This window comes from Calonectris borealis, chromosome 10 (genome assembly GCF_964195595.1).
Source record: "Calonectris borealis chromosome 10, bCalBor7.hap1.2, whole genome shotgun sequence".
NCBI classification, from domain to species: domain Eukaryota; kingdom Metazoa; phylum Chordata; class Aves; order Procellariiformes; family Procellariidae; genus Calonectris; species Calonectris borealis.
Window position 1 is genome coordinate 23,200,941 of NC_134321.1, and position 8,680 is coordinate 23,209,620.

Here is an 8,680-nt window from a genome sequence, read left to right on the forward strand (position 1 = left end):
TCGGAATTATTTTCAAGGTTAACACTGATAACGATTCCAGGCTAGAACTGTTTACAGTGTCTACAGGAGAAAGTCCTGCTTTAGAGCTCATAGTTTTGCTCATGTGTTTCCACAACGTCCTCTGCTGTCTGCAAATTGCTTTATATGACACAGATTTATATGTGAGGAGGATAATAAGAAGTCTAATGTGTCACACTGTGTCACACTTGTTCGTGCTGCACAATCAGACATCCAGATTTCTGTTAGGGATTTGTCAGCAAGAATGACAGGAGTTTCAAGGATATAATTTTATGTCACATTGGGTCAGATCCAGGTGTCCCACAAACACGTATGTACCAGCCATTGGAACATAATGCTGACATCAAAGTTGATAAATTCACATGGGCCATGTAGCACAATACAGATATACCTTTCCACAACATCACATCCATGAAAGTAGCATGTGGAGGGGACACTGTTCTTTGTAAGAGGGACATCTAATCAAGCAGCTCTTACTTATCTTTTGGCAGATAGTTCAGGTGGAATGTCAATAACGAATCTTGAATAATGCTACACGTGTTTGCCCTATTCTGGGAAGAATTTTGCATTTCCACTCAGATAAACCCCCACAAGGATTTTACTGAAGGATAGCTAATCATGGGATTGTTATCCGATAGTAAACAATTCAGAGCCAAACTTCTGTAACCCTTCCTCCTACTCTGTCCCACTGTTATCTTCATTCTGATGGGAAAGCTGTGCACTTCCAGCATCAGCCTGTGCACTTAACTTGTGAAACAGGCTGTACATACAGTCATCCTGACTACTAGATTTTAAATACCTGTAAATAGTTTACCTATATCTCCTTTTTTTAATAAACCAAATTAGGAAAAACACTCCAATTACATCCTCATTAGATTTATTAATAGCATTAAACCTAACCCCCCAGACACTTTGGATTCATTCTAATTCTTTTTCTCCCCTAGGCAGACACTTTATTCTGCAGACAACGCTGCTGAAATCTTTATGTTGTTACCATTCCTAGATTTTTCTATGGTTTTTTACTGCTCTAGTGTTGTCCTTTCATCCAAATGGGAAAAAAAAAATCCACAGACAAAACATGAAAAACCACATACCTCATCCTTTCTAGATCACTGCAACAATGAAATAATGTTAGGTCAAAGAACCGTTATGTAACTGTAGTGCTTGTTTTGATTTTCTGGGCCATACAGTGGCCTGAAGTAATCTCCATCTGGAAGGCTTCCTCACTCTCCTGATGCATGTATATACACAGACACACACACGCACACACCCTGAATGCATTATGGTACAAACAATAATATTAAAGTGGGAGGGAATACTCTTGCAAAGAGTCTGCACTAAAATCTTTACCTTCTAGGTGGTGTCTTCCAGGACCATTTAGAGAGACAGCACTAGCAGCGAACTCTTGCGTACACTGTGCAAGTCCAGGAAACTGCTGGTCTGCAGATCACTGCCAACTTTAGGAACTTGCCCACCACCTCATAACCAAGCAATGCCACTTCGTTGACTACTTACAGTAAGAATACAGTAAGAATAAAATGATTAAAAGACTACTATTTAAATAAATTGTTTTACTGCCTAAACCTAACAGGAGAAATACTGTTTTCAATAATGACATTAGTACAAGCTACACACTAAGCTTTGAGTAGCTCTGTTCCTCTCATTACTTAACTATATTGCTTTATTCTTGTCTAATTATAATTGCTTACATTTTTAAAAATAATAATAGTAAAATTTTGTCATGCTTTTTCCCTGTTGTCCACCAGATAGCAATTTTCTACTGGATGAAACATCTCAAAATCCTTCAGGAATATGTACATACCAATTAATTATTTGGAAAAAAAAAAAGCTTTGTTGTTTGGGCTTTGAACATAGCAGGAGGCTTTTGAACTACAGACTGAAATTTTTTGCAATTAAATAATTTCCATATGGATCTCTTTCTCTTCGCAAAGCCCTGATCTAGTATATAACAGCAGCATGCTAAAAAGTTTATGCATTTGAGTAGAAAACTTTAAGTGAAACTAATTAACTAGGCATAACTTTATCTATGTATTTAAGTACTTTGATGAATCAGGCACAACATTTTTGGTTTCTTTTTTTCCACTGAAAAAATCTAAATAAATAGGGAAGGAGAAAGCAGAAAGTAAACACATGTACCAGGAGCTTATTCCAGATAACAAATAGCTCAGTACTTAAATATCATTGGGCAAGACTGTCCTACATCAGATTAAGAAACATATTTTCATTTGAAATACATAATGCTGCTGATGCAATGTAGTCGAATCAGATTCCCATTTACGTGGGTAATGAACTATAGTGTATTAACAGTAAAATACTTCTAAATGTGATGCAGATAAGAACACTGTTTTTGTACAAAACATCAACTTCCACTTTCAACTCCAAAAAGTCAGCTTCAAAAAAAACAGCACTGGGCTTAATGGCATTGCCTGGCTGAGCTGCAGTAAATAATTCTTGATCTACAAGATTCTTAGCAGTGATATGCTCATATGCTTGTCAGCGCAGATTGTCAAAACCCAGCATGTTTCTTCTCTTTCTGAGCCCTACATTGCTCTTCTCATGCACAACTAATCATTAGGAAAGGGGAATTTTGACTGATTCTTGGAAACGTGCTCAAATGTTCAGATGTGCTAAAAAGTAGAAGTAGTCTTATTATCTTAAAGTTTAAAACAGATGCTGGTTTATTGACGATTGATTTGCAAAAATTTTCCTCAATAGCTTTAGTCTTTTAACATTGAAGGCAAATTATTTTCTATGGAAAGCTAGCAATGCGTCCCTGGGAGTTGAAAAGAGCTGTGTATCACAGACTACATCACTATATGACTACTAACTCTATGTTAGCATTTTCCATTTACACTCTTTCTTTTCAGTGTGAGAGTGTCATAGACTGAGCAATGAACTCAGCTCAAACACAGGTTTTGTTTTCAGCTCTGCCACTGGTCTGAGAGGGTCCTTGGGCAAGTAATTTCTCTGTGTACTTCAACTTTCCCAATGATGAGATGAGGTCAACAGTTCTGCTTTACATCACACATGGATTCTCAACAACAGAGTTCAAAATACTTTGCAGTTCTATATCAAGCACTAAAATAGGGCTGTGGGCTCCAGAAACAACCACTCTTTCCCTTCTTTCTCTTCTATTTTCTTCCCCACACAAAAATCCAAACAAATAGTCCTCAGTTGAAAAGTTTTATAGGTTTAAATGTTTTATACAATGCAATTTACAGGATATAAAAATGTTGAAATTTACTTTATGGGGAGGGCAAATAATAGTATAAAACTGTAGCAAAATGATGGTCTGTAAAGGGTAACATAGTGATAAGAGAGGGAGAAAGAACCAGTTCCAGGATGGATCATGAGTTACATCTAGTTGTTCTTCTTGGGGACACATTTCTGCAAACTGAATCAAAGGGAATACTGCATCATACACTGTCTTACAAGCTTGGTAAGCCAAATGAAGGGATGTCAAGAGCCATGTTGTAACAGAGGCAAATGAAACATGCTTTAATGCCCAAGACATGGGTCTTAGCTCGCTTTAGATACTTGTTAAATGAGTTCTTATGGTTTCATGTTCTAATCATTTTCCATTAAATGGAAAATTAGAAGCTATTTATGAACTTTGAATAAATGCTTCTGCATTTTTTACAAGTGACACGATCCAAGGCACATACAAATTCAGCAGCTGCAGGCAATCAAGGCACCACTATGCCAGGAATGAACTTGTCTTTTTGCACATGTAAATCCATATAATGAAACTTAGTCACCAAAACTATCCACAGATTTGCATAGTCATACTAATCAAGACATGCTGATAAAAAAGACAAAAACTGTTATTCACAAGCTTTTGTATAGGAGCAGTTGTAGAGTCACAAAATTACAGGATCCAGTCTCTATGGGAGGGGCATACTCCTTCTGTTGGAGCCACAAGTTTATCAGCTACTCTAGATATGGCACTTCCCATAATTCCGTCACTTATAAAGAAAGTACAGATTTCTAGATGTGCTTTGTTAGTTCTGGACTGCAACATTTGAACTCCAAAATGCAAAAGAAACTACCACCCCAAAACACTGGAAAATTGCTGCTAAAAAGTTTCGAAGAGCAAGTAGTGACCAAGCAATACATGCTAAGAGCTTATCTGAACGTACAGACATTAAGGCAACAGAAAGGTATGCTGAATTAGAAGCCTGAGCAACAGGCTAATCAAGATGACAAACGAATTCATAGAAATAGGTGATTATTTAGTCACTCATAAGAGGTACAAGTACACCTTTACAATATATACAGGTACACTTTTACAATATATACAGAAGCTGAAATATTCAAAGAACAGTGACTTAGAAATTACCTGTTCTCAGAGAACAACAAAATTCCTAAAACTTATTGACACTGAAAATATTTTAAGTTAGCAGTTCTTACTGCTTGAATTCAGCTATATATACTGTGCTGTGTTTTGCAGAGCTGCAGTGCTGGAAAAAAAAAAAAAACACTTTAAATATTTTATTTACCTGGAATGAAACAACCTAAAAAATTAATAGCAGGCTTAGTACAGTCCTATCTATTCATGAAGATGGAATGAGAGAAATTTATAATGATAACTTAAGAGAACTCCTGAAGCACAACTGAACAGTGCAATACATGAGACTTGGTGTCAAAGAAACTTTATGGCCAAATTCCAGCAGCAAAACAAGTGTTCTTGACCCACACAAAGATATACCATATTAACCAGAAAGGAAGGTGGCCCAAAATTTAAGACAACTTTCAATTTTTAAGTTAAACTACTTAGAGGAAACCTTCTCTCCCTCCTTGCTGTCTCCTCCCAGAGTTTTATTCCACACATCCAGGCTCTCATAAAAATGGGAGATGAAGACTGTTAACATTATTTCCTTTGCTAGTCTCACTATGTTATGCAAACCTACATATAAAGTAAAGGCTGTCTCCTACTTCTGTATATTTCATTTTAATGCATTGCCCAACACCTTCTCTACTATGCTTATGAGGCTACTACTGAGAAGCTGTGAATTTATTTATAAGAACTCTCTTTAAGAGAATGTGTCTTGCCCCTCTCATCAAAGATTAATTCCCACTATTTCTAAATTTTGGCTTGTTAGTCTTTAACTGGAACTATTCCAATTCTTCAGAAGACTAAAAGTCTTCATATGGCAAGCCTATGAGGCAAAAAGCTTTGCTTTCTCTTGCTGAATTTAATTTGTAGAAATGTGAACTGTACAACTAGGTATTCATGTTTTATATAATGGTTTACCAAATCCTACGGAGAAACTGATTTTGTGAGTGGTCTACCGATACCAAAACGTCAAAGTCGAGACTACTGTCTTTAAAAATGCCAAGATTGAAACGTATGTGAAAACACAGCAGGTGGTACATTTGTAACACATGAAGTCAAGCTACCTACTATGGAGTTTCCAAGTAGCCTGAAACAGTGGTTGATGGTGATCGCCACTGGGGTCCCCACACAGCTCATCATACTAAGACACAATTACACAATTTCAAGCTCACAGAATTTCAACGACATTTTATTTAGATGAGTGACATTAATAGCTTGCTTTCTGCTACTGACTTTCATTTCTAAAACCATGACTGCCTGAAGACCTAGCTTTTACTGCTGGAATTGTTTCATTAGAAGAAAGGCTTCACCTTGAAGATTATTTGGCAAGAAGAGTGGGAAATTATTATTTAAGGTCCTATTCAACAGTGGGTTCTATATATAAACTGGTTTATTTTATTGCTGAAACCAAAGAAATTTTATTCACAATAGCAATCGCTAATCATAACAGCAGGATGCTATTCAAAGATAAGCCTACATGCAAAAGCCAGAATGAATTCTGACACATTTACAATAGTGTTCTGCAAAGGGATACTGCTCTATAATTCTGCCTGCTTTGTTGCAGGGCACATTTAATGACTTTAAAATGACATTTGACAGATTTCATGAAAATATGTGTACATCATAGTACACAGTCTAACTATATCAAAGTAACTGCACTTACAAATACTGGGCGAATCAGCAGAAAGACAACAGCCGAATCATTTAGAAAGTTTCGTTTGGCAAAATGTTAAGCTAATTTATTGCTGTCTAAATGACAATATGTAGTTGTTGAGCAAGGTTGCAGAGAGATTTGAGTAAGTCTGAAGAATGTGAAGCCATCATTCTTGGTCTGTAAGAGTATTATTATGCAAATTATATGTTATTTGCCAGGAAGCCCTGAACTTACAGTGTTGGGAATCAAGTGCTCATATATCATTAGATCAGCTCACAGGCTAAGTCAGAGGGAAGAGTGCTGCTGACAGACATATTAAGAGCAATGCACAAAAGGATGCGTATCTGCACATACAAAGGGTTTGAGTTCCGGTAGGAGGCCAGACATAGGTATAACAGATACAAAAAACCTGCACAGTTTAGTTTTGAAGGAAAATAGTTGACTTAAAAGGTTTCCTGAAATAGCACAACTTTTATCTAAGTTATACATCTAAAGTTCACAGATTCCAAATATCTGTTATTCCAAAGCTACATTCAAAACTATGGCTTAGTGTATTTTCCAAATACCCAAACACGCTGCCTCTCCCTGCCCCTCCACCCCCCACGCCCTCCATTTAGGAGGCAAACTTATCCATCCGGTGCTTCCTACTGGGATTCTTCTACTTCTAATGCCTCTTGCGAAATACTAATTGGAAAACACCCGATGTATTTTCACCCTACCTTTAATGTGTCATGAGGAGCAATAGTTTCTCTTACGTCAACCCCATTACTTGATAAGTCATTGCATTGCAGGAATATTTGTACTTTCTCCCAGCTCAGGAAAAAGGATCGCTCTAAGCACTGCTCTAAGGACAGCTGTTACCAGCACATACCCAACTGTTTATGCTGGGTAATTCACTGATTCAAGGACACAAATAAGCTAAGACAGACCTGTTCCTAAATAGCAACTGAAAAGAGTTAGGCTAAAAAGGAAGAATATTATGAACCAGAGGGACTGATTTATGCCATCACTACCTAGAAAATGATCATGAAAAAAAATAAGGACCAGCTACACAATACTTGCACCATGATTCATGGTGACCATCACCTGGAGTGGACACGGTCTGGAATGGTGATGACAGCAGTACCAGCTCAGTGAGGGTAGAGACCTCAGACTGACGGGGGACTAACCAGCTTCATGCCAGGGACATAAAGAGCGATTTCTACAGACATTGCACTATTAACATTACTTGGAGAGGAACGGAAGATAACACACAGGATTTTATTCTATGTAGCTGGCAGGTGTAAGTAGTAAGTAGTTTGAAATAATATTTTAGATAAGAGCAACGTAATAGATGAGATGTATTTAACAATGTAAATGAGAATACAGACTTTTAAATTGATTTCAGAATTAACATGTAAACTTATTTTAATAACAGGAAATAGCTTGTTTAATGTCATCTGACCTTATTAGGGGAGAATATATTCCTTCTTGGCACATGGTCTTTCTCCTGAACCCAGGACAGAAACATTATTACAGACTTCACTGCATAGTAATAATCACCTCAAAATTATGACAAGCTTGGATAATTTTGTGACAAAGTAAAATAAGTTTATGGCAATGTTATGGTAGGGTCTTCTCTTGCCTGATGCATGAAATAAGATTAGATGATACAGAATGTGAAATTAATCTTATTGTCTAGGATTGTTATTTTAGCAATGTTGTAAATCCAATTTAAGAAATTAAGGAAAATGTTGTACTTCAAATTATGTGCTATAACCTCATCTCATCTATTAGGTACCTAATTATGAGCTACAATCACATATGAGCCATGAGCCTCAGCATGGATTTTAAATATGTGTATTTCTAACAATTGTTCTAAGAAACATTCAGCATTATATGACTTTAAAAAGAAAAAAAAAAAGAGAAAAAAAGAAGCTTTTTGTTTTACAATGCACAAATTTCACACTAAAATTGAAGGACTGATTTACAGGAAAGGATTAAACTTCTATTCCTAATGACATATAATATAAATTATTTGATATTAAAAAATAAAAACCCAGCAGCAAAGCTCACTGCTCATCACTGTTGGCATGAGAGAGAACAGTTCTTTCAGAGAGGCTAACTGTGGAATGGCAAGAGGAAAGGCAAATTGTAGAGAAACACACTTAATTCCAAGTGAGGGCCAGAAAAAAATCTTATTTGTCTAATGTTATGATTCAAAACAGATTAACTGACACAGAATACCATGGCAAACAGGACCTTCAGCAAGAACGGGCAGAAGATATGCCAAGTTACTTCCGAGTAGATTGCTACTCCGAAGGAGTACTCCATGTGTTTTCACATATATTTTCCACTGTTGTTTCCTTCACTGTTTTAATCACAATGATCCAACTATGAAGTACCTTCCTATGTTTTCATCATGCACCTCAACCATATAAACATTAAACAACATACCTGCCTTGGGTGGTAAATCTCTAAGCCTTCCATTTCCCCTCCCCATCTCAAAACGGCTTTTATTCTTAACAGGATTTAGTTGTGCTTAATTACCTCAGCAGGCATAAGAAATTAAATACCTGTCTGTTTATTAGAACTTCTTCCTAGGTACAAAATATATTGTGTTAAGGAGGACTGAAAGTGCTGTGTGCTTTTCATAGGAGTATTTCTTGCAA